This window comes from Borostomias antarcticus, assembly GCF_949987555.1.
Source record: "Borostomias antarcticus genome assembly, chromosome: 3".
NCBI lineage: Eukaryota > Metazoa > Chordata > Actinopteri > Stomiiformes > Stomiidae > Borostomias > Borostomias antarcticus.
The window spans coordinates 35,411,211-35,433,479 of record NC_140236.1 but is presented as its reverse complement, the minus strand read 5'-3'; positions in this window follow the sequence as shown (position 1 = coordinate 35,433,479).

Below are 22,269 nucleotides of genomic sequence, written 5' to 3'. Positions count from 1 at the left end.
CAACACTGTAACATTATTATTCCCTGAATTGGAACAAAGCAACAGCGACGGCAGGTCTGAATGCACCCTAAATCTCCCCGCTCCCGGCTGTCCCCTTGCCGAGCAAAGCAGCACTTTAACCTCTGGGAGAACTACTGATTCTCAATCATGAATTAAGACGCCGCCCACACGGCAAGACCCAGGAAGAGCTGCTTTCTGCAAGCCGTGCGACTCCTGAATGACTTTATCTAACGTATAATGGTGCGTTCGTTTATAACTGGGAGGTGGCAAATTGCGACTTGCTGCTAGGAATGATTAAATAAAACACCGCATGAACTCGCACTTCCTCGTCGCAAATTCAGATATGTTTCTCAGCCCCCAGTTGCCGGCTGATGTCAATATCATATCATATCATCATATCATTCGCTATAGCTCGAATGCACACAGGTCGGAGGTAGGTATTTTGCCACTTGCGACTTGCCACGTCCGACCACAAACGAACGCACCATAATACCACTATTCAGAGGAGCAGGATACCTAGTAACACAACCCAACTCAATACCATACCCCCCCCCTTGAGATTATTTATTATAGCTATAGCATGTACATAACTCACCCATGCACACATGGTTATTTATTTATCATTAATCATATCCATATACCACATACATAATCCATCTTATACTGTATAGAAAGGTTTCTTATTGTGTAATTAGCGTTAAGGGGCGGCTGTAGCTCAGGAGGTAGAGCAGGTCGTCCAATAATCGTAGGGTCGGCGGGTTCAAATCCGGCTACTCCCGATGACATGTCGAAGTGTCCTTGAGCAAGACACTGAACCCCACATTGCTCCAATGAGCAGGTTAGCACCTTGCATGGCAGCTACCGCCATTGGTGTGTGTACGTGTGTGTGAATGGGTGAATGAGAGGCCTTCATTGTAAAGCGCTTTGGATAAAAGTGCCTTATAAGTGCAGTCCATTTAACCGTTTAGTCCATTTATTACTATTTTTGTAAACTTTGTAATTTTCAAGCATAATCTTGGAGCCAGCAGCAACATTTCCCTGTGACTGTACATCGTACATTACATCATACATTCTAGAATCTTGAGAGAGGGCAGGGGTCCGTCTAGCAATCTTCTTTTAGATTTATGCCTTATTCAAAAAATGAGTCTCCCCCTCCCTCTCTCTCTCTCTCCCTCTCCCTCCCTCTCTCCTCTCTCTCTCTCTCCTCTCCCTCTCCCTCTCCCTCTCCCTCTCTCCCTCTCCCTCTCCCTCTCCCTCTCCCTCTCCCTCTCCTCTCCCTCTCCCTCTCCCTCTCCCTCTCCCTCTCTCTCCCTCCCTCTCTCTCTCTCTCTCTCTCTCCCCCTCTCTCTCCCTCCCTCTCCCTCTCCCTCTCCCTCTCTCTCTCTCTCTCTCTCTCCCCTCTCTCCCCCTCCCCCTCCCCCTCCCTCTCCCTCTCCCTCTCTCTCTCTCTCTCTCTCTCTCTCTCTCTCTCTCTCCCTCTCTCTCTCTCTGAGCCTGCCTAACGGGAAGTAGGACAGCTGTCTAACAGATATGTGCATCATGTCCTCGCAGGGCATTGTGGGTCGGCGCAAGCCGCCGTTGAGGCATGACTCACTGTCCCACAGCGGGGAGGCAGAGTGGCGGAAGAGCCAGGAGCATTGTGGGATACTGTCTGGCTTTGAACTCTGCTGAGCACCTCAGCTAGAGCCATGCCTCCTCCCTACACTACCTTGTCCTCCCTCCCTCCCTACAACCCCACCCTGCCCTCCTGCCCCCCCGCCACCCTGTCCTCCTCCCTCCCTCCCTACAACCCCACCCTGTCCTCCTCTCTCCCCACCCTGTCCTCCTCCCTCCCTCCCTCCCTACAACCCCACCCCTGTCCTCCTCCCTCCCTCCCTACAACCCCACCCTGCCCTCCTGCCCCCCCGCCACCCTGTCCTCCTCCCTCCCTCCCTCCCTACAACCCCACCCTGCCCCCCCACCACCCTGTCCTCCTCCCTTCTTCCCTACAACCCCCCCCTGTCCTCCTCCCTCCCCACCCCTGTCCTCCTCCCTCCCTCCCTACAAGCCCACCCTGCCCCCCCACCACCCTGTCCTCCTCCCTCCCTCCCTACAACCCCACCCTGCCCCCCCACCACCCTGTCCTCCTCCTCCCTCCCTACAACCCCACCCTGTCCTCCTCTCTCCCCACCCTGTCCTCCTCCCTCCCTCCCTACAACAGCACCCTGCCCCCCCCACCCTCTCCTCCTCCCTCCCCTTTCATCCTCCCCCCCCCCCCCACCACCCAGTCCTCCTCCCTCCCCCCCACCACCCTGTCTTCCTCCCTCCCTCCCCCCCCCACCACCCTGTCCTCCTCCCTCCCCCCCACCACCCTGTCCTCCTCCTCCCCACCCCCACCCTGTCCTCCTCCCTCCCCCCCCCCCCCCACCCTGTCCTCCTCCCTCCCCCCCACCCACCCTGTCCTCCTCCCTCCCCTATGCTATGATTATTTTCTCTACTGAGTTGAATGTATTATTTTATTTATCTCATAGACCACCTCGTAAAGCCACCATAACCTCTTTCAAAAAGCCAGGTTTCTTCCGAATTAACACTGGACCTGGAAGCCGCCCCCTCGCCTCGTCTCAGATAAACACGTTTTCACGGTCTGCTTGTGTTGTGGAAATTGTAAGGCCTCAAGTTGGATAGGCTGAGGAGAGCAACAGGAAGAGAGCAGCAAGCGCAGTTAAGGTCCCTAGTGAGTTGTGCAAGTAAGTAAGTAAGCTTTATTTATATAGCGCTCTTCACAGCACGGATGCACACGTATGCTTTACAGTAATAAATTAAAAAGGCAATACAACACGAGACAAAATTAAAACGACACAGAACAGAAAAAAAACAACATTGCGAGCAGCAAGGCGTTATAGATGGCCGAAGGCCTGCCTGAACATGTGTGTCTTAAGAAGTTTTTTGAACATGGGTTCAGTGGATGGCTCTCTCAGGGCCTGGGGAAGAGCGTTCCAGAGTCTTGGTGCCACCGCCTCAAATGCTCTGTCACCCTGGGTTTTTAGTCTGGTCCGGGGCACCGCCAGGAGACCCTGGTCGGATGACCTCAGAGACCGACTCAGAGAGTGAGGGTGTAAAAGTTCTGAGATGTAGGCCGGGGTCCGTCAGAGCGCTCCAGACTGGAATGTCCCATTTCATATCTACTTACATAAGTTTCAAACCAGCAGCCAAATGTGACGCACACACTGTTTGTGAGGATCTGCATATAAAAGATGGTGAGCCCAGTTGAGCTGGGGGGCTGGATCAGAATACTTAGCTGTACTGAGCTGTATTCAGTGTGTTATGTAATAAATACCCGTAAAGGCTGAGACGACTTGGGTCTCCTGTGAAGTTTTGTACTATCATAAATTACCAACACTTGCATACATTTAGGCTAGATTAAGGTTGTCTTACTGATGAACAGGTCCTCCAAATATTAGGCTATTCAGTATATCAGATTCAATATACTTCATACTTCAGTATACAGTATATCATTCGGACCAATGCCAAGTGAGTAAAAAAAAGTAGATTTGTTTTCCCTTACTTTTATTATGAAAGTCCTTCCCTACCGGTAAGTTTAATTTCACACTGCTTGAGTGGCAACTGGTAGTGTGCTGTGTCCTGATTTTAAACTGCAAAAATGCACAAAAAAACACTACAATTTTGCTATTGACACCTCGCTATCTCGTGCCCCCTTGTTTTTTTGGGTTGCATGACGCCCCTGCCCACCACCCTGTCCTCCCATCATCCCCTGGTTCTGAGAGGAGACGGCTGAACACAGAGACGTGTTGGTTCAGAGAGGAGATAACTGAACACAGAGCTGTGTTGGTACAGAGAGGAGACAGCTGAACACACATGTTGGTACAGAGAGGAGACAGCTGAACACACATGTTGGTACAGAGAGAAGACAGCTGAACACACATGTTGGTACAGAGAGAAGACAGCTGAACACAGAGCCATGTTGGTACAGAGAGGAGACAGCTGAACACAGAGGCGTGTTGGAACAGAGAGGAGACAGCTGAACACAGAGCCGTGTTGGTACAGAGAGGAGATAACTGAACACACATGTTGGTACAGAGAGGAGACAGCTGAACACAGAGCCGTGTTGGTACAGAGAGGAGACAGCTGAACACACATGTTGGTACAGAGAGGAGACAGCTGAACACAGAGCCATGTTGGTACAGAGGAGACAGCTGAACACAGAGCCATGTTGGTACAGAGAAGTTTGAGCCTGTATCTATGTCTTCTCTATCTGAGGTAGTTCACCACTTCAGATATTATTCCCTCTCGTCTTCTCAAAGATGTTGTTGATACAGTTGGTTCATGTATTCTTGTTGGATGTGTTCAGGGGGCGGACTGGCCATTGGGAGCACCTGGAGTTTTCCCGGTGGCCTGGCGTGCCAACTGGCCTGGCACGCGGTGAATGCCCCCCCCCCCCCCCCTCCCCGTCAACAAATCGCGCAGCACCCCCCCACCCCCCCGTCAACAAACCGCACAGCACCCCCCCACCCCCCCGTCAACAAACCGCGCAGCACCCCCCCACCCCCCCGTCAACAAATCGCGCAGCACCCCCCCACCCCCCCGTCAACAAACCGCGCAGCACCCCCCCACCCCCCCCGTCAACAAAACGTAACTGAAAGTGTTCCATCTCACCGCGTCGGCTTGGCTCGTGGCCTGACTTGGACATGACTCCCGGCATGAAATATTCACCCAGTCCGCCCCTGGATGTGTTCCAGCTGTTTTCAAACTTGCTGTAGTCTAGCCTCTCATCAAGAAAGCACATCTACATCTTCTGTTCTCTCCAATTTTAGGCCTATCTCCAAATTGCCTTTATTGTCTAAAGTGCTGGAGATAATTTTTCTTATTCAGTTTCAATCATTTTTAGATTAAAGTGGTATTTGTGAAAAGTTTCAGTCTGGTTTCAAACCTTGATATAGTAGAAACTGCTCTTTTAAGAGTTTTAAATCTTTTACTAACTTTGATTGAGTCCGCTATTCTTGTGCTTTTGGATTTGACTGCTGCTATTGTAAATTAAAAATCTTACTTGGTTTAGTTTAGATTTCAAAGAACACGCTGAGTGGTCGGTCAAGCTGGTTTCAAACAAAGACAATAGTTTTATTCTGTTACGATTCTGCAGAGTCGGACTCCAGCACAGGAAGTGAATCCGGGCTGAGTGAGTTCACTTGAGGACGAGGTAGATTATAATGTGAAAAAGGAAGTGACATAGTTTCAGGATGAAGAGGACAGGGAAGTGATGTCACACAGGAAGAATTTGTAGTTTTAACAGACTGATCTACGAGAACGAACTACAAAGTTAGAACAACAGTCAAGTAGGAAAACAGAAAAACTATTTTTCGAGTGAACACATGGGTGATGACTTGAAATCACATTAACACATTGACACCATAGATCATGGGTTCTGTGGAAGCCCCCTCGGATCACAGCCAGCGGGGGTCAGAGTGGTCCACTCCAGGCTCTGACCCCCCCCCCCCCCCCCCTCCCGCACACCCCAGTCCAAACCCCATGTCTCTGGCACCCCCACACAGGTAGCTGGCTTCATTCTAAGTTTCTTTTCATTTTGTGCAATCGTAGTCCAAAAAATGAGTGGAGGTGAATGGGGGGGGGCTTTACTTGGCCGGCTGTGTGGCGCCCCCCTTGGGTCACAGCTGGCGGGGGCAATGCAGTGCACTCTGGGCTCTCCCCCCGCAGACCTCAGTCCAAACCCAGTGTCTCTAGCACCCCCACACAGCAGGCTTTGTTTTCATTTGTGGATCCGGCCCGTGATTTGGATCTGCTCCCAAATGTGAAGGTGGCCCATGATACACCTCTTCACAGAGTTTCATAAAAATCGGTTCGGTAGTTTTTGCATATTCATAGTCCAAAAAATGAATTAAAGTGCATGGGCAGACCAGCTGTGTTTGGGCGGCCCGGGAACCTGACCCGCGATTCAGATCCGCTCAAAAATGTAGGAGGTTGTATGCCAGTGCTACACAGCTCCACCAAGTTTCATGAAAATCGGTTGTCATAGAAATGGTAGTTTTCACCACCTCACCACCTCCCTCCACCTTTCACATAGCTGTGCTAATCTAATTCATGACAGGATGACCTCCAGGAGGTCAACACACCTAGACGTTGTCTGCTCCAGAATAACCATCCTTTGTCCCTTTGTCCCTGCAAGAATTACCGTCTTTTCTCATGTCACGTGTCTGTATTCTCGACCACTGTTGATGACGCCTGCCATTTAATATGACGTGTACAATGGGTTAGCCAATCACATCCTGGAAGCGCCATACCTGTGTATTGCTTGAATATAAGGCCGCGCAAGACCAGACTGGGGCACTTCACTTGGATAGACCAATCACGTGCGTTGTCCTGAAGTCCTTGCGCTCGTATGTTTTCTCAATAAACCAGACTTGACCTCTTTGAGCGAATCTTGGCAAATCCTTTTTGACTATATCAGTTAAAAATCTTCTACACGGTCCAGTAGTTCTTTCGTAATCCTGCTAACAAACAATGACCGCCAAAAACATGACCTCTCGCCCTGCTCTGTCACCAGGGTGTCGGTAGTAAAAACTAATCAAAGAAGCAAATCATAACCTTGGAGTAATTAATATTCAGTTTATCACTCTCTGCTACAAACGCACACACACACACACACACAAACGCACACTGACACAGCGGATGTAATTAAGGGGATTAAACATATGTAACGCTTGCGTTACAGCGCAAACGCGGGTGGTAATTGAACGGGAGGGGTTACGAAGGCATGGGGGGGTTCTGCGACGGTTCCAGCGCATCGGTCTTTATATGCGATGACTTCTATCCGGCTCTGCTTCCACTGACAGCATCACCGCTCTCGGGGCGTGGGCGGATAAAAACAGCAGTGTAGTTATAAACCAGGCGGCGGGGATCGCTGTTTGATGGCCTGAGCTGAACGTTTACAGCTGGCTGTTTCCTCTCCATCTTACTTTTAGGCATTTATTCCACTTTTCTGAGGCGTGGTGAAAGCATCGTGTTCCCCACGTCCCACGCTGGGGCAATGAGGGGGACGTGGCCTTGCACTAAAGGACAAGAACAAACCACAAGGTTGATCTGGGGACATCCCCCCCCCCCCCCACTAGCAGGTTACTTACTTTCGGGTAAACTGGCCAGTAGGTATTGATCTTCCCCTGCTGAGATGCATAGTGCTCACCTGCTGTGCGTCTGGTTGGTTGGTTGGTTGGATGGGATGGATGGGTGGATGGATGGATGGATGGATGGATGGATGGGTGGGTGGGTGGGTGGGTGGATGGATGGATGGATGGTTGGATGGGTGGATGGATGGATGGATGGATGGATGGATGGATGGATGGGTGGGTGGGTGGATGGATGGAAGGATGGATGGATGGATGGATGGATGGATGGATGGATGGATGGATGGATGGATGGATGGATGGATGGATGGGTGGATGGATGGATGGATGGTTGGTTGAATGGTTGGTTGGATGGATGGATGGATGGATGGATGGATGGATGGTTCCAACGTATAACTCAGAAGTACAAGTCTCTCAAGAAGCATCAATGATTGCTGCCTGAACAGTACTGGTACAGTATACTGTATTCACTAGCTATTAATGATCACTGCCTGAGGTAGACTGTATTCACTAGCTATTAATGATCACTGCCTGAGGGATACTGTATTCACTAGCTACTGTATTACAGGGGTCGCTGAGGGCGGCAGCTCCTATTTAGTGCCTGTTGCCCAGTCTCATGAACCTATCACATGAACAAGTATGATGACACCTCTCACACACCTCTTTATGGTGCTGCTGGCCTGTGAGCTGCATGCATTATACTCTTACTGGAAAGACTGTCCTCTTCACACACGCTCTGTTCAGCTGCTGCTGAGGAGGAATACAAACGTTTTCAAACAGAACCTTTCCCAGGGATGTCGCCTGGTTGTACTGGAGCAGTCAATAGTAACAGCCCCACCACTACCACTTCCTACTGCCCCCTGGTCTAACGCCCCCCCCCCCCTCCCTCACCACTTCCTACTGCCCCCTGGTCTCCCCCCCCCCCTCCCAGCTCCTACTGCCCCCTGGTCTAACGCCCCCCCCCCTCACCACTTCCTACTGCCCCCTGGTCTACCCCCCAGCTCCTAGTGCCCCCTGGTCTACCCCCCCATTCTCAGCTCCTACTGCCTCCTGGTCTACCCCCCCCCCCCCCCCACACACACACACTTCCTACTGCCCCCTGGTCTACCCCCCAGCTCCTAGTGCCCCCTGGTCTACCCCCCCCCACACCCCCGCTCCTAGTGCCCCCTGGTCTACACTATACTCTATGCTATGCTATACTATACTATAGGCATGTGCACGATTAACCGAATACTCGAGTACCCGAGTAGGCGATCTGCTAGTCGGAAAATAAACACTACTCAGTTAATCTAAAGTCTATGTGCTATGTGCTAAAGGGTTATGTGCAATATCTATCAAATGCCATGGCCAGATGGAAGCTGCTGTCAATGTCACTCAATGTTTGCTGTTGACTTTGTTGTTTCTTTTGCCTGTTGTATGTAATGTCTCTGTTGTACCTTGAAGCATTACGGTACTATGCCCAAGACGAGTCTCCCCATGGGGGCAATGAAGTATAATCAATCAATCAATACAATATGGCATGTTTGGCCATGAAAGCGTGCATTTATGAGCGTCTGTGCCCTTTTTCAATTGTTACCAAAGAGGACGGCCTGGAGAAAAGTGCTGTATACAGTCTTTTTTCCAGCGCTCCGGCTTTTTGAAAACATTGCCATTTCAACTTTTCAGAAAGGCGCTGCCAACGTCACTGCGGCTCTTTCAGGCAACCAATGATATTAGATAGGGATGACTCGTCCGCTGTCTGGGGATCCCGGGGGACCCCCCTGCCTGGCTATTAAACGGAATATCTGAAAGTGCACCGATCGTAAAAATAATAAATGCAGTCAGGGACAGTGATCACTGATTACTAGTTAACTCATGTCTAGCCAGCTAACTGGTTAAGTTTTAAAAGCAATATTTATTCACATGGACACAGTGCTTGGGTGCAAAGTTACGTGGTCACGAAAACTAGCAATAATTAGCCCATAGGCTTGCTAATGCTAGCTGTCCATGGTTCGGTTTTCCGTAGTGTTAAAGAACCATACCGGTCTAAATATGATTTGATCTCCTTAAACTAGTCACCCAACGTATATCACATTACCGCAATCCATTTTCCGAAGTAAAGCTCATGTTAAAAGATGTTTACATTTTCATGTTTCACTTACATTTCAAAAGTTGAACATGATGGCTTTAAAACGTATTTTTAAATTGTTCCCTCGTTGCGCTGACAAACTCGTCCCAGTTTTTTCCAGTACATCCGCCTTGGATCCTAGCTGTTTGCAACCTTTTTACTGGCACCCAACTTGGTTTTAAGATGAGCTCTTTTCACGAAATCAACCGGCTCACACAGAACCAAGCCAACACTTTTGAATTTTCAAATGTAGATGCAGAGAGGATTTTACTCCCTACCACTGGTTTCGATGATGTGTTCTGTGTTTACGAAGGTACAGAGGAGTTGCTAGAATTTTTTAATCTGTTAAATAATTTTGACCGTAACTTGAAGTTCACCATTGAGTACAGTAACAAAAGAGTGCACTTCCTGGACATGTGGGTGAAAAAAAATGGTGATTCCCTATCCACCACCTTATACAGGAAAGAAACGGATAGTAATACACTTTTACTAGCCAGCAGCTCCCAACCTACACCCCTTAAAAGAGGCCTCCCAAAAAGTCAATTTTACAGACTCCGAAGAATATGCCACTCAACCGAGGACTTCCAGTGAAATGAAACCTGGTTTTTATCAGCGTGGTTCTCCCGGTACTTGGGTTGAGCAGGGTTTCAGGTCAGCACTTGAAAAACCTAGATCTGATCTACTCAGCATTCGCCAGAGAACTACCTGTATGACCGCTTTTTCACCCAACTCCCATGCTATAAAATCTTCTTTCAGGAAGCACATCTTGCAGTCAGACCCAGAGCTGTCCACGATTCTCAGGGATCCCCCTCTGATTGGTTTTAAACGTGACCGTAACTTGAGAGATCACCTAGTACACGCATTTACTAGTAAGAGCACAGTTGGTCTACCAATACAGTCATTACTCAGCCCAATTCCTAATGGCAGTTACCGCTGTGGCCGCTGTGCCCAGTGCAACAGTACAGCTAAGACCACACACTTCAGTCACCCTCATACAGGTAGATCATGTCCCATCAAAAGTGTCATCACCTGTGAATCTACCTATGTTGTCTACATGCTCCGTTGTCCATGTGGTCTCGCTTACGTCGGTAAGACGACGAGACAATTAAAGCAGAGAATCAGTGAAAAAAGAGCACGATACGACGCAATGACAGAAATTATCCTGTTGCGGTCCATTTTAATGATATGAAACATGACATATCTACACTCCGTTTCTGTGGTCTAGAAAAACTAAGGGCGTTCCCTAGAGGTGGAGACGTGGACTTGCTCTTAAAAAGAAGGGAAGTGTATTGGATCTTTTCCTTGCAGACCCTTACCCCCAAGGGTCTTAATGACGAAATGTTACTCAATGTGATGTTGTGATTTGTCGATTGACCTTACATTTCCCCTTGTTCTTCTTTGTCCAGGTTTTGAGGACCTCGTTTTATAAAGCCCTAGTAGAGGCCTCTATACTATGCATCATCTGATTGTAGCTGTCTTTTTGTTTTCTTGAAATGCTTTTTATTTTTTATTTATTTATTTATTCTGATATGTATTCTATAAATGTTATATATATTCATTGTTTTTTTGTTGGCTGTAGGCTATTATATTTATGAAGCTCACCTGAGCAAGTTTCAAGGTGAGGCCGGCCTCTTTATATATTCTGTTTGCCATGAGTCTCTTGATGACCTGATGAAGGTCTAGTACCGAAACCTTGTTCTTTTTTGTACCAATAAAGTTTGCTAGTTTGCCAGTAAGATCAGTGTTGCGGGATCTTTCTCCACACTAAGATTGCCTACCTTATCCTACGCACCTGATTTAAAGTTTTTACAAGGTGTGAAACAGCCCGTCACAGTTTTTTTTCCCCAGTACAACGTTTTGATCTGAATCATTGTATATGATCATAAGTAACCTTAAAACAGGGCTAAACATGCATTTTCCATTTACTACTCCTTTAAAGCATTTTTTGGATCGAGTCTCGGACTTTCAAACCTATCACAGCGTAGGTAGCCTATGAGAGAACTAGTGAGTATAGCCTATATGCAGGGGCGGACTGGCCATCGGGAGCACCGGGAATTTTCCCGGTGGCCTGGCGCGCCAACTGGCCTGGCCCGCGGTGAATGGCCTGCCCCCCCCCCCCGTCAACAAATCGTGCAGCACCCCCCCCCCCTCGTCAACAAAACGTAACCGAAGGTGTTCTATCTCACCGCGTCGGCTCGGCTCGTGGCCTGACTGGGGGTACATTTCCCGGCATGAAATATTCACCCAGTCCGGCCCTGCCTACTGTATATGCCACTTCATTTGTTTTGTTTTGACAAATAAACGCTGGTACCGGGTCTCTGATTTAGCCGGGTGTCTGATGTTGTTTATCTGCATACTGTGCACAGTAGGCTACAGTGGTGTGAGTTGACTTTGTACTCCAGCTCCACACAGCACTCCCATCATTTTACGGAAGGCTAATCATGTTGTTAATGAGGCCTGAGATGCTGAAAAAGACAGCGAGTACCAGTGTTAGGGTGCTGAAGTAAATAAATTTGTGTGCAGAGCTGATTCAGTAATTCACCCAGCACCGTTCCATGTGCGTATGTACTCCTATAGTTTTCCAGCCTGCTATAAATAAATATTGAATGAATAGGCCTATTGTTCAATGAATCTATTAAATGTAGTTTTGCATGGACATTTCTCTGATGAAGGCTTGATGCAGAAAAATCCATTACTGTCCAATAAATTGGAAATAGGCAGTGAGTCACTTGTTATCGGCAGTAAAGGCTTGGCTTAATACTTAATTTTGATTAGTAAATTAGAGGTCTGGTTGCATATTGTAGGCCTAGAGTGGAAAAAGGTTGACGACAATAATTTACATTTTCATGTTTTCAGAGTAGCCTAACGTTAGGCTTAATAGGCTATGAGCTGGGCAGTGCATCCACAATAAAAGGCTGCGTTTTTCGATTCCGATAGCTTCATGAAAACTTGGTTGTGGTTTATTCAATCTGATGGTAAGTAATGCATCTAGCAATGACTCGGCTAGCAGGACTATATCGTCCGCGTATAAAAGGACACTGATGTACTCCACATTGTAAAGATTGAATCATAATTGCCAGGTCATTTATATACACAGCGAAGAGGGTGGGAGACGAAGGGTCAACCCGTTTGACCCCGGAGAGAGTAGGAAACCAGTTGGTTGGAGTTTCGTTCACCCTCACACAGGCCTCTGGTGCTGTACAGAGAACGCATCTTCCACTTACACCTATTTTAACGAGCCTATAAGCAAGGAGGTCTCTATTAACCAAATCAAAATCTTTTTGGAAATCAATATAGCAGGCGATTGTAGGTTTGTTCTCTTGTAGTCTATTTCTGACTATTGAGCAGATTGTAAAAATATGGTCAATACACGCCCTCTGCTTACGAAAGCCTGCTCATCCACTAAAAGGCGTTCCTTTTCAAGGAATGTAGTTAGCCTTTCATTAAGGAGTGTGGAATAGAGTTTATAAACTGTGCTCATTAAGCTGATCTCTCTGTACTTAAGGGGTACCCTAGAATCTTCCTTCTGAGATGTTGGAATGGGATTTATGATGGATTTGAGCCAGAGAGCTGGCAGCCTACTGGTTTCAAAGCAGTTCTTAAACAGGCCTCAGAGAATTGGAGCCAACTGAGGTGATTTCAGAACCTCATTTGGGAAATCTTCAATACCAGTGGCGTTCCCTGGTTTGGCTCTGCTAATCACTCTCGTGACCTCTGACATGGACATCTCTGTACTGAGATCCTCATTGCCCTGAAACTCTTCCTGCAGCATTTCTGCTTCTAGCTTGATTTTCATTCGGCACACATCTTCAAAGAACCCCTCAATAAACCCCTTAATTAAAAATAAACCAGAGAAATCCTTCTCCCATTTGTTAAGCACCTGTGCACAACCACCAAACCTCCATCTTCCCCCCATACCTCCATTGGTATTTTGGGCCCCAATTGACGTAAATAGATACCAGGCTCTCCTCCCCGAGGAGAGACTGGTGACGCGAGGCAGCCTGACGTGCACCTCGTAGCTAACGTTACCAGCTATAGCCAGCCTGTGGAACTGTCGTGTTCAGACGGCTCTAGCACAAAAAGTATTTATGTCAGCTTAGATATTTAGATAGCTAGAATCAAGACAAATAGACGAACAGTTTGATGTATAATATGTCCCATAATACTTTCGGATGTATTATATTATGGAGCTACGAACACACAAAAAGTCTCCAATGGCACAGGGAAGAGAAACACAGACATCAACGCCGACTCGATCGGCCTTCACTGTGGTAAATCTGGAATCTGGAATGTGATTGGACTAACAAAATGTCAATATCTGAATCCTGTTCAGACAGGGCCAGAGTACTGTCCTCCCTTGCGGTAATTTTTCAGCGTTTTGGCCAATCACAAATTAGCAAGAAAAAGGCATTACATTGATTTAATAGAAAAGAACCCGCCCTAAAGGAGGCTAGCCTCCCTTCCATAGATATCTATGGGTCCTCCAGCTGCATGTTATAGATGTCACTGTTGGAGCTTTAGCATTTCAATAATGAGTTTTTATCCATAGGGAAAACCTGCTTTATGAACAAAACTGAGATAATATTAATTATGAATAAATACATTCATATATTTATATTTGAATCCCTCTCTTCTCTCCAAAAACTGAGGAGGACTGTCCTCCCCTGCCTCAATGGACGAGCCTCCACTGGTATACGGCCATGTTGTACTTGAAGCTGAGTACTGTGTATACCTTCATGTTATACTTGAAGCAGAGTACTGTGTATACCTTCATGTTATACTTGAAGCAGAGTACTGTGTATACCTTCATGTTATTCTTGAAGTGAGTACTGTGTATACCTTCATGTTGTACTTGAAGCTGAGTACTGTGTATACCTCCATGTTGTACTTGAAGCAGAGTACTGTGTATACCTTCATGTTATACTTGAAGCAGAGTACTGTGTATACCTTCATGTTGTACTTGAAGCAGAGTACTGTGTATACCTTCATGTTGTACTTGAAGCAGAGTACTGTGTATAGGTCCATGTTGTACTTGAAGCAGAGTACTGTGTATAGGTCCATGTTGTACTTGAAGCTGAGTACTGTGTATACAGGTACCTCCATGTTGTACTTGAAGCTAAGTACTGTGTATACAGGTACCTCCATGTTGTACTTGAAGCTGAGTACTGTGTATACAGGTACCTCCATGTTGTACTTGAAGCTGGCCTCAACGCCGTCTGATTAATGACCACAGTCCTCTCACACACAGCAGTCCTCTCACACACAGCAGTCCTCTCACACACAGCCTGGGGGAGACCGGCTCAGAGAGACTAGGTCACTGGTGTCACTTTAAAGGATAGGTTGCCAATGTCCCCTAGGAGCAATGCACAGTGTGTGTGTGTGTGTGTGTGTGTATGTGTGTGTGTATGTGTGTAAGTGCGACTTTTCTAGTTCCAACATGTATAATGCGATGAGTGCATCTGCTTTCAAGTCAGTCCTGTGCTAAGAAGATTCCTAAGATCTCAATAGTCCTTATTGTTATTATCATTATGCTATGTTATGCTACAGATCAACTCGAATGCTCAAATGATAAATTTACAAGTTACAATTTTACAAAATTCTAAATGTACAAATTAACACAAATTACACAATAAGTACAATTTATATACAGTATAGGATTAAGCTAGGATGGGATAGATAAAGGTCTGGATGGATTATGTGCATGCTATATATGAATATAAATAAACAAACAAATACATGAATGAATAACCCAGGGGGTCAAGGGTGGGTTAAGTACATGAGTGAGTTAAGTACATGGGTGAGTTACAGTAAGTACATGGGTGAGATAAGTACATGGGTGAGTTAAGTACATGGGTGAGTTAGGTACATGAGTGAGTTAAGTACATGGGTGAGTTAGGTACATGAGTGAGTTAAGTACATGGGTGAGTTAAGTACATGGGTGAGTTAAGTACATGGGTGGTTTAAGTACATGAGTGAGTTAAGTACATGGGTGAGTTAAGTACATGAGTGAGTTAAGTACATGGGTGAGTTAAGTACATGGGTGAGATAAGTACATGGGTGAGTTAAGTACATGAGTGAGTTAAGCTACATGGGTGAGTTAAGTACAGTACATGGGCCAGTTAAGTACATGGGTGAGTTAAGTACACAGGTGAGTTAAGTACATGGGTGGGTTAAGTACATGGGTGAGTTAAGTACATGGGTGAGTTAAGTACATGAGTGAGTTAAGTACATGAGTGAGTTAAGTACAGGGGTGAGTTAAGTACATGAGTGAGTTAAGTACAGGGGTGAGTTAAGTACATGAGTGAGTTAAGTACATGAGTGAGTTAAGTACATGGGTGAGTTAAGTACATGAGTGAGTTAAGTACAGGGGTGAGTTAAGTACATGAGTGAGTTAAGTACATGAGTGAGTTAAGTACATGAGTGAGTTAAGTTAACTCTGAAATGTAATTTAATGCAATGTATTGCTTTATAAATGTTCTTAGCCGGTAGACAAACATACTCCTGGAGCTTGCTCGATCGCCTTGTTGAGAGGGGTCAGGGAAGAATTTTTACAGCTCACTTATCTGGCCCCCGGGTGATTACTGTTTTTTTGCTTCCCTCTGGAATATGTAGGGGTGGGTCGTATGCCCACCTCCCTTGTTCTCTGTAAAGCGCATTGTGTTGCCTCTGGGTATGAAATGCGCTATACAAATAAAGCTTTGATTGATTGATTGATTGATTAAGTACATGGGTGAGTTAAGGTACAGATATAATAAATATTCCCACAGGGGAGGGGGGTTGTCTCTCAGGATCCTGTTGGCCTTGGTCCTGCATCTTCTGGAGTAGATGCCTTCACTACCACTCTCTGTAGGGCCTTGCGATCCTGAGAGCTGCTGTTCCTGTACCAGGTGGTGATATTCCCAGTCAGGATGCTCTCGATCGTAGATGAGTAGAAGCTCTGTCGGATCTGGTTGGATGCTCTGAATCTCCTCAGCTGCCTGAGGTGATCCAGTCTCTGACGTGCTTTCTTCACCACAGTGTCCATGTGTATTGACCATGTCAGGTCCTTGGTGATCTGGACGCCAAGGTACTTGAAGCTGTCCACTCTCTCTACAGGGGTTCCGTTGATGATTAGAGGGGTGTAGTTCCTCTCCTGCTTCCTTCCAAAGTCCACCAGCATCTCCTTTGTCTTACTGACGTTCAGATGGAGGTTGTTTTCCCGACACCACTGGGTCAGGAGCCTCACCTCCTCCAGGTAGGTCCTCTCATCATTGTTGGTGATCAGGCCTATCACCGCTGTCGTCAGCACACTCGATGGTGGTACTGGAGTGGAAGGTGGCTGTAGAGTCATGCGTGTACGGGGGAGTACAGTAGTGGGGACAGCACACAGCCCTGGGGGGCTCCCGTGTTGAGTGTGAGGGAGGGCGAGGTGTGGTGTGCCCGAGTGTTCAGAGAGAGCGAGCGCTCTCACCTCCCTCCCCTTTCCTTCGCCTCGTGCGCGAGGGCCGTCCGACCCGTGTCCGTCTCAAAGCGTGCGTAGAAAGCGTCGAGGCTGTTCACGAGAGCGGCGTCTACACCTCCTGAGGAGGATGGAGATCCCTTGTAGTCAGTCACGGTGTTTAATCCCCGACACACACTTCTGAGGTGGCCTTGCTTGAATTTTAAATCCATTTCCAGCATCTGGGCTGTGTGGCCGTGCGTGGCGGAGATTCTGGAGACATGAGATATGTTTGAATGACTGGAAGCACTTGGAAGTGGCAAGCAGATGCCTCGCCCGGGCTGTGAGGAGCGGCACAGATGATGTACCTGATAAAGGACCCACCGAAAATAACCTTTCTCTCCATGTGCTTGTGCGCACATTCACGCGTATAATGTGTGTGTCTGTGCACTCACAGCACATTCATGTGTATAACGTGTCGGTGTGTGTGTGTGCTCTGCATTTAAGTGTTCATGCCTGAGAGCAGATGTGAGTTTGCATGCAAGTGATATGTGTGTGTGTGTGTGTGTGTGTGTGTGTGTGTGTGTGTACTGTAGCTTTGCTGGGCCAACCAAAGGATGCATCCTTGAGTTTTCTGTCTAAGACCGGAGCATCAGACGTTCTCATTTACTAAAATATAAACGAGAGGGAGAGTGACATACTGTACAATAACACAAACACATAACTTATCTACTCTGACGTACAGTCCTCCAGCTAAACTGGATATACAGTACATGGCTTTGAAATGTAATGTTTTTTTTTTTTATTGAATTCAAATTGAACTAAATACATTTAGTAAGCCTAGTAAGGCTATAATCTCATTAAGAATGTTTCATTAACATTTTCCCGGACACTTCTTCCCATTTCAGGTGGGGTTTTTGTGTTGGTTTCTTGAAACTTACATCAACCCCGTTTTGGGTTGCTTTGTGGCGCAGTTTTAAAAAAAAACTATTTTTTTCCGTCAAACTGTCTGATATATTACAGCCGCAGGAACCAGGAAGTATTTGTAGAATAATGAGATTAATAGCGGGTGCTCCTACGCCCCTTCTGATATCACAGCTGTTCCCGACTCGTTGTGCCACTCAGGAAGTGGCCTGGGTGCCTCTGGAAGAGGGTGCTTGCATCCAATAATGTAGGAGGATTTACATTGTTATGGTGCTTTTTGGCAGGTCATTCACATTCTCAAACAATAGAGGCTCAGCTTAGAATGGGGAGAAGGAGTGTGTGTGTGTGTGTGTGTGAGTGCGAGTGTGTGTGCGCGTGTGTGTGTGTGTGTGTGTGTGTGTGTGTGCATTCCGTAGAATTGGGGCATCTCAGTTTTATGTGCTCATAGTAGTGTCTGGTAATTATAGTGGCACTGCCTTCCAAATGAGCAGATGTGGAGGTGATCTATAGGACGTACTGGTGATGATCTCCAGCGTTGGGAGGAACTGATTACAAAGTAACGGATTACTGGAATCAGATTCCTTTTTTTTCTCTGTAACTTGGAATGTAAGGGATTAAATTTGAATTTTACAGAATTCAAATTAGAATTAGAATTTACAGTTACTGACCTAATACAATTTGGATTACTTTGAGTTACTTACGTGCATGCCTGCTCCCTTGCGTTGTTTATTTATTTACGCATAAATACGCATTTCACAACCCTTTCATTGGTCGATATGCGTATGCGGTCTCTGCAGTCGTGGCTGGACAGACTGTTGATGTCATCAGGGTTGAGATGTGCTAAGAGAGCTGCTATAGGATCAGATTTTCTTGTGCCAATTATGATCTAAGATGCAAAACTCATCCTGGATCAGCCCTTCTATGATTTGGGTAAGGAATGATCGGGATCTAGAAAGTAACTCAAAGGTAATCTAATTACAATTTAGAGAAAGTAATCAGTAACTTTACTTGATTACTTTTATTAAGTAACTTGCCCAACACTGATCATCGCTCATGATATAGGACTGATTTGTCAAATCAGAGTTGGCATGCAAGTTGGTCCAAGCAACTTAAACACTCAGTCATGGTCCATGGATCCCAGTTCATGGCCAGTGCTTCCCAGAGTGGGTACTGTACACTTACCTTAACCCTTCTAATACTAACCTTTCCTTTTCCCTTACCCTAATACAAACCTTTCCCTAACCCCCCACTCCACACACACACGCACGCAAACACACACACACACACACACACACACACACACACACACACACACACACACACACACACACACTGCTGGGCTCAAGATTATTCGGACGCTTGGAACTACCTACTCTTCGTGCACCTTTGTCATCACAGGAGGGATAGCACGGCTCACAATATTCTCACTGTCTACTTCAAGGACACAATCAATCAATCAATCAATCAATCAAAGCTTTATTTGTATAGCGCATTTCATACCCAGAGGCAACACAATGCGCTTTACAGAGAACAAGGGAGGTGGGCATACGTCCCACCCCTACATATTCCAGAGGGAAGCAAAAAAAAACAGTATCACCCGGGGGCCAGATTAGTGAGCTGTAAAAAAAGAATTCTTCCCTGACCCCTCTCAACAAGGCGACCGGCTAAGAAGGGAGAAAATGGTTAGAATCAAGTGCCTTCAGCTATTGTGCCACAAACACTGAACTGATATCAGACAAAGAGCCTCTTCCACACATCTGTTGACTCGTTATTGTCATTGTTGTTGTTGGATGACGGTGCTCCACTGAACGCCTCTAGGTCCCTCCTACCTGAACGCCTCCGCAGGTCCCTCCTACCTGAACGCCTCTGGTCACTCCTACCTGAACGCCTCCGTAGGTCTCTCCTACCTGAACGCCTGTAGGTCCCTCCTACCTGAACGCCTCCGTAGGTCCCTCCTACCTGCTGCCATCAGACTTTTTAATGCATCCTCTGACCGGCGGGATGTTGGAAACAGCCGCGGCAGACGACCTGGGCTTACAGGCGAGTTGAGAAGGACGCCCTTGTTCTCCTCACGCAGACCGGTCATCGATAGATGACCACAGATGCTTTGAAGGCTCAAAACTTGCATTGCCAATAAATATTAGGTTAAAACCACACCCACTTCCGGGTTCTATACAGATAATTGGAGGTTTGGTCCTGATGTCTGCCAAGTTCATTTTTCAGTATTTTTTTTTTTTACAGATTATGAAAGTGTAAATTGTAAGCTTCCAAATGATGTGCCATGCATTGGAATCTGCAAATATTTGACGAAGATATGCTTCTGTGAATGTTGGTACTGTACACCTGAAATCACTCGGGCTTCAAAGATTCAGAGCTGCACACTTCTCACAGGACACGGATTTTGACGACAAAATATGACAGATTCAGTGATCCTAAAACTGTTGTTTGTTATATTCAGTGGGTTCTTCACAACTTCAATCTTCGCAATATGAAAAAAAGGAAAACGGGATAAAAAATAAATCAAACGTCTAGCGCATTTTGAGGATTGCACACATCAGGACACCAACCTCCAGTGGCGGTCACAATTTCCTTGGTTGAACAGATACAGACACAAATAATGCCATCTCGGTGCATCCCTAACACACAGACAGCCTCAGTCACAGTGTGCTCTCTGCTGGCCTGGGGACAGATGAATATCTCCAACCAAGCCTTGAAAGTGGTGACTCAAAGGACGGGAAATGTGCCCTGCTGGGTCACACGCTGCCCCCGCTCGCCTCGAAACCGGGGAACAGCTTGACAGAGGAGGACAGGACGGCCAGGGAGGAGAGAGAGAGGGTGAGAGAACTCGTCTTCTTCGCAGGAACGGGCTGACCTCTCGCTCAAATGTCACAAGGCCTCCTTATTCGCCTTATTCACCTCAGCTGCCATATTGGTCAGTCTGACGTAATGAGGGGTGCGGATGCGGAAGTGCCCGTTGACTTCAATGTTAAAAGTTTGCTGTAAAAACACCACTTCAAGAACCGGAATAGTCAAAATAACAGGCTGAATACACTATCGGGGTTACAAACTCATCATTACCAGACTGTTTTTCACTGCCGTTGTTTTCGCGTTTTGAAATACATCGTTGTGAATGCAGCTGACGGCTAACTATGGCTCATTCACCTCCATGTGTTTCCAAACGTGAAAACAACGGCAGTGAAAAACAATCAGAGTCTGGTAATGATGAGTTTGTAACCCCGATAGTGTATATGAGCTTTAAATTTGACCATTGTTAATAGTTTGAGAGTTAACAACAAATGAAGCATTAATCATGTGTACTGTTATGAACCTGGAGAGGACAAAGAGGGAACGATTATGGCGAGATGAGGCCTAGACGAGGCCTAGATGAGGCCGAGATGAGGCCTAGACGATGGAGGTGTGGTCCTGATGTCTGCGGTCATCAAAATGTGCTAGAGTGTAAAATACATTTTGTTGCAAAGAACCCGCTTAATATAATTGTCACAGGTTCAGGATCCCGAGCCACACCAACACAGACAAGAGACAGGTCTAATAGAAAAATGGGTTGGATTTTATTATTACATTTATTATTATTACATTTTTTATTATTATTATTATTGGATTTTATTATTATTTATTATTATTACTGCCCACTGATGTCAGGACAGCAGAGTCGCTGCCCATCTTTCGTCGCAGGCTCAAAACTCATCTCTTCAAGAAGTACTACAACAATCCTCCCGCCTAAGCACATTGTATTATATTATATTGCACTGTACTTTAGATTGTGATTCTTGCACTTTGCCTTCAGCACTAGATTATGCTCTTAGTCACTTGTTTTAGAAAGAAGATGCACTTGTGAGTTCTGGCAAGTAGTAGTACATTGGCTTTTCCTACGTTAAATGCAATTATTGTTAGTCGCTTTGGATAAAAGCGTCTGCTAAATGACTGTAATGTAAATGTAATGTACACAACTAGTTTAAACAATCCTTAAAAGCAGGCACTAAAATATAATCTGGGTGAACGTCACTGAGTGACGTGGGGCGGTCCTTGCCGTGGCGCGCTGCAATAGCCCTGAACTCAACAGGCAGAGGGGGGGAGCCTCGGGTCAAGCAGAGAAATTGGGGAAGTACAACACAGGTACGCAGGAAACAGAATGCTGACGTTCCTGTACTTAACGTCTGGAGCGCGTATCAACCGCAACTACAGCGGAGTCCTCGTCGGCCGCCTCTTCCCCTGGACCGGACCGGATCACCCGGTCAACCCCGGCCACACGCTGCGCGTCGGACCCGGCTAGATGAGCTCTATTTAGCGTTTGAAGTTGCTCATCAAATTGGTGCCATGTCCGGTCCGGTCCCGTCACCAGCTCCGCACCGTCGCTGTCACACGAGGTTCCAATCTGCTGCCTGGTAGCCCGCTGCCATCTGTCACCAGCTCCAACACCGTCACGATCACACTAGGTTTTCAACACCGTCACGGTCACACCAGGTTTTCAACACCGTCACGGTCACACCAGGTTTCTGATCTGCTGTCTGGACTCCAGAGAACTGACGCACTTCTGTCTTTTATCGGCTGTAGAGTCAGTCAGGAGCGAATCACCTTGCAGGTGGGGGAGGGCCAGAGAGAGGGGGAGGGCCAGAGAGAGGGGGAGGGCCAGAGAGAGGGGAGGGCCAGAGAGAGGGGGAGGGCCAGAG